The sequence below is a fragment of the Labrus mixtus genome, chromosome 4, assembly GCF_963584025.1.
Source record: "Labrus mixtus chromosome 4, fLabMix1.1, whole genome shotgun sequence".
NCBI lineage: Eukaryota > Metazoa > Chordata > Actinopteri > Labriformes > Labridae > Labrus > Labrus mixtus.
In genome coordinates this window covers 4,118,472-4,123,974 of record NC_083615.1, presented here as the reverse complement: position 1 = coordinate 4,123,974, position 5,503 = coordinate 4,118,472, and positions in this window count along the sequence as shown.

Here is a 5,503-nt window from a genome sequence, read left to right as displayed (position 1 = left end):
GAATTGTAAGCTGCACTTGCATGAGGATATCGAGGCTATTTAAAGACATTTATTAAGGCTGGTTAGAGTCTGAATGGTAACAATGACCCCGAAATGTTATAAAAAAAAAGATGTAATAAAACCCGAAATGTAATAACAGGTCGGTAATGTTACAAGATGCTGAGCCCAAAACACACCCCTGATGTTCTTGGGTATCTTCTTTCAATATAAATTATATATAGCCTAGTTACCAGAGGACTACTATTTAAAGACATTTATAAAAGGCTTGATCTTCATCATATGACTGCAGATTGGTTGCAGGATTAACAACATTACAGCTGGTGCTCTTTACCCCCTTTTCTCTCTCTGTTTTTCCCGCAGAGACCCGGGGGGGTGACATGGATATGTTCTTTTTAGTTACGCACACACAAGCTTTCTGTTGCACGCACCCGTTTGCACTCGCACTTAGCAGGCCTACTTAAACTACCATATTCCCCATGGCGGCCATGTTGCCGTGACGTCACGCTGGGTGTGACGTCACACCAAATGTTGCTGTCGTGTCATACTGTAGGTACACAGACAATGAATACTAAACAAATGGAGACACAAACAGGCCATATTATAAGTGTAATAACAGATTTTATGACCCCTTTGCTACCGCTAACATTAGCATTCAGCCACTTCCCAGTTAACATTTACATTTGAGAATAACAGAAATGAAAGGCCTCGAAAAGCTGTGTGATACGTTGTAAGCTGGAAATAGATCGATAGATTCAACCTGTCAGATGAGTTTGTGCTTTCTCAGGAGTGCTTCATGCAAATATCAGACTGTTGAGTTCATTGAACAAACAGGATATCAAAGAAATCTGTGTTTCTCTTTTTTTGGGTGAGTGAAAAATAATTGTATTATGTAAAATGTCAGCAGTAATTTTCTCTGTATCAGACTTATTACATCGCATTTGTTCTTGTTCAGTGTTTGTCTGTTATTGTTGTGGTCGTGATGGTGCACCCACGGGAGTCAGGTTTGTTGGATTTAAGCTGCTTATCCCTGCTCAGAGGAATTCTTGATACCAGCAAAAGAAAACAAACTTCTTTCATCCCTCGTGTTCGCTTTAGTTAATAAATAAATATAACAAATAAAGTCAGCTACCACAAGACAGAATCTATCACTCTGTGAAACAATATTATGTAACAAACTCATCGACTAACACTTTAGCCTCGAGCACAGACTGGATTGGTTACTAAGCCTTTGTCTCTTAAAGACAAACAACTTTTCTTGAGATAATGATGTACTTAACTCGACATTGACATGACATGACAGCATACAGAAAGAAATACACGAGCACATGCTCTTGGCTTTGGTCCATTTTAGAGCGAGATGTAGATACTCGTTACTTTTTCACTTGAAATTGTCTAAATAAAAAATATTTGACAAGCAGCTGCAAGGTTGAAGCGCTTGCTCTTGAAAAATAAAAGTGGATGCGGACGTGCAAAACCCTGCAGTTAGTGAGGCTGGCTGCAGGGTACACATACACACCCAGTCAAAAGAGACCAGTATTTACAGCAGAAATTAACATGTTAACAGCCTGGTTAAAAAAGAAAAAAAAAACTCCTGATATTTTCCAGAGGGGCTGTGTGTGTGAACGCAAACAGCTAAATTTTACCCGGAGTTTCTCCCGCCAGACCCCTAGTTTTTTTTTTTCCCGCAGCAAGTGCGAGTGAGCTGATGTGAGAACGCCGCAGGATATTCTCCGGAGAATTCACCTCAAGCCAACGGGAGGGGGAGTGACGCTTCTATACTGTGACTGCTGCACGGTGTAAAGAGTGTCTGCACGCGACCACTACTAGCTCATTTGTGGATGTTGTCATTCTGTTGGATTACACATAGCATTGATATAAAGGCAAATATTCTCATTATAGCGTCTTATAGCGGACTTTGTTGTTTTGTCCGCTACTTCCGTGTTGTTTTTTTTCATCACGTATTACCTCAGGAGACCCCCCTCCCGTCTGACAGGGATAGTCTCCAGCTGTGAGGAGCATACAGTATGTCAACAGCCAGGTCGGGAGAATCTAAAAATTATCCAGATATTTTTCCGAGCCCTAGGATGAGCGTTCACAATAAGGCCCATAGCTGACCTGATTTACAGGTGGTTCAACAGAAAGGTTTCTCAAGAGGCCTAAAACCCACCTCAGCTCCAGCGCTTTTCCTGTCCATAGGTTAAGTGAAAGTTAGGGTAAGACAGCATGACGGCGGTCTATCTTATCTACTTCTTAATCACACCAGTAGGTACTTTTCTTTATTATGATATCTTAAAGGTCTTGCCGCGTTATGGCCCAGCCTAATAACACACACCGCCTAATGTAGGTGGAGATATTAAATTTGTTAGTTTAAATTGCAAAGGCCTGAACAATCCGATAAAACGAAGTAAGGTCCTACATTATCTACATCATCTTAACGCTCATGTAATTTATCTGCAAGAAAACCCATTAAAAAAAATACAGACAGTCTTAGATTAAAACGGAGTTGGGTTGGTCAGATATTTCTCTCCTCTTTCTCCAGTAAAGCAAGAGGTGTGGCGATGCGTTGACATAAAACTATTCCTTTTGTTCATATTAAAACAATATCTGATCCCCCCCCCCCCCCCCCCCCCCCCCAAAAAAAAGACAGCATGACGGCAGCCATCAATGGGACTCCAAAGCCCTCTGCAGTAACAGATGGGTGACGTCACTCAGGCTTTGTATGTATATATATGTATGTATATATATATATATATATATATACTGTATATATTTACAGTCTATATGATCTTGGAGCAGTAATATTTTTAAAAAATGTGTTCTGATCATATATTTCACCCTTTTTCATATCTCAGAAAACTCCTGCTTATTTTCTTGTACAAAATGTGCAGCACTGCTGATGTTAGAAAGAGAAAAACATCCAACCATGAATCTGTGTTTTACGGTTTCTGGCTATAAGGCTGCGCTGCTTGTGCCTAGAAACCGTCTTTGATAACACACTTTCCAAAGCTCTGTTTATCCACAATAAGCAAACTGTGCATGATGCTTCCAGCAGTTCCATACTCGGATTGTTTGCTTCACCTCCAGCGCATGAAGCAAAGACCTGTTTCACTTAGAGAAACAATTTACATTATGAGTTCACAATCTGCTGCTTAATTAGCCCGCGATAAAGCAACTGAGTAAACACGTGTAAACATTTTAATTATCTTTAGGTTACTAATGTTCGGGCCATTTTAATTACAACTGCTTTATCAGCTGCACTAGAAGCTATCAGCGTAATTAATACAGTATAGCTGCTGCAGTGTCAGTACTCCATAAATAACAAGGAAAGAAAAAAAATGCTTACAAAATGATCCTTTTGTCCTGCTCATCCTTAACCAATCACAAGCCACAAAGATGTCCCGTCTTATCAGTCAGACGTGATTGTATTATTATCATTTTGCAGACCATCACTCAAACACACATGAAAGCAGAGCACATGGTTGGTTGTTGTGTAATTGCAAAGACGGCATTCATTTGTCAATGCAAATGTAAGGTGTAAGGTCCGCCTGTTTAAAAATTGCACGCATACATTATCTAAAATGATTGTGTTTGTGGGGCTAATTTACATGAAGTGAAAAGTGCAGCTGTAGCCTTGAGAGTGCACATAATGACACGTCTCATAATAATCATGTTTAAACTGATAGTATTATCTAATACAGACTAATGCTGATTCATTATCAAAACTGTGTGTTGTGCATGTAAACACACAGAATAAAACGCCACCGCCGCATTCATCAGATATTATTGTTGAAAAATCAGCTAACCAAGCATGAAAGTAGAAATGTCAGCAGGCTGGACTCAGTCACTCGTCTGAATTTATATATTCACTTATTCACTTAGACAGAAGTCAAAGCTCTCCACAGAGGATTTATTGCCTTATTTTTCCCTCTAGAGATGTTGTGTAACAGTTCATCTTCCTAAAGCACCCATTAGGCTAATTGACGCCTCCTGATTGAAAGAGAAAACTCTCGCCGGCAGCAGCAGCAGCTTCTATTTTGAGCTCTGTGTGGCTTCTTTTTTTTTTTTCTTCTTCTTCTTCTGTGTTTCAAACATTCTGGCGAGGAAGTTTTTCTCCGAGCTGCATTCTGCGTGTCTTTGAAGTGACGAAGCATCAGGAGTGAGGTGCGTTATCAGACGCTGTTGTTCTCTGAGGCAGATGCTGCTGATACTGCTGCTGTGTGTTGACACACTACTACACTTTGAGGAGTGTCATTGTGTTACTATCAGACTTTACAAGTATACATGAGAACCACACGCACAGAAAACACACCTAACACTCTTCTTTTTCAGAGTGTGTCATGTTTAAACTAACAGGTACCTTGGGGAATACAACACATATGACATGTTGTCTCCATAAGAATATGCTTCTGTATATTAACCAGCATTAAGCGCACTTATACTGAGGTGTTTCCTCCTCTCTACATCCTTGCTTGTGTTGTACTCACTCTGATGTACGTCGCTCTGGACAAAAGCGTCTGCTTAACTGTAGAATTAACTATTTGAATTAAGTTGTGATTTATTATTTATTCCTTGGACAGTATCAATTATGTATTTGATCAGAGATGCAGGGAGGCTGTGAGACTGATTTCAGTCCAGGAGCCTGAGTTTGTTCTCTTTCATAATGTTTTATCTTAATCTTATCTTTTCTTAAGATGACTTGGTGCCTCGATTAATGGTTGAGCTCCTTTTGTGGGTTGTTTTTCAACTAAAATATAAAAAAGGGTTACCGGGGCTCGGTTGTTTACAACTGCAGAGCGACTTTTTTTTTTTTTTTTTTTTACATTTTTTTATTAAAACATTTTCGAGCAAACAAGCTTTCTCTAATCATTCTTGCACAGTGCCAACCCTCACTACATCAAACTCCCCGAGCTGCCTCTGCACAGCTGTGACGGACTCGGGTCAGACTCTAATTGGCTGATTTGGGGGAATCTGGTCACACTACAAAGAAAAGTCATCTCGGATTTATTGCAGTTCACTTAAAAATATTTGGCAAAAACGTAAACATTTCTTTGGGAGGGGAGTTGGGCCTTTTATGCCTTAATATAGAGATTGGACAGTGGATAGTGTCAGAGATTGGACAGTGGATAGTGAGTGGGAAAGGACGGATTCAAACCGATGCCGCGAGTACAATTACAATGTTTGGACACGATGAGTTCATCAGAAAATGAAAGAAAAGGCTGAAATAAAAAAAAGGGAATTTTCTTTTCAGTTACACGTTTTTTTCTGTTTCATTAATGTGCAGTACACAAAACACTGTGAAACCAATATGAAACCATATGTGTCATTGGTAAGAGAAATGACCCTTTCAAGGCAAAAATAAAAGCCACAGTGTCCTCATTGTTGTGCTGATGTAGACTCACAGTTGGTTTAATATAAAAGCTCTAAAAAAAAATGGAATAGTAAGTGAACACAAGTACAAAAAACAGCCCGCTATCACCAAAAGAAGAGTTCAGCAGTAAAAGGA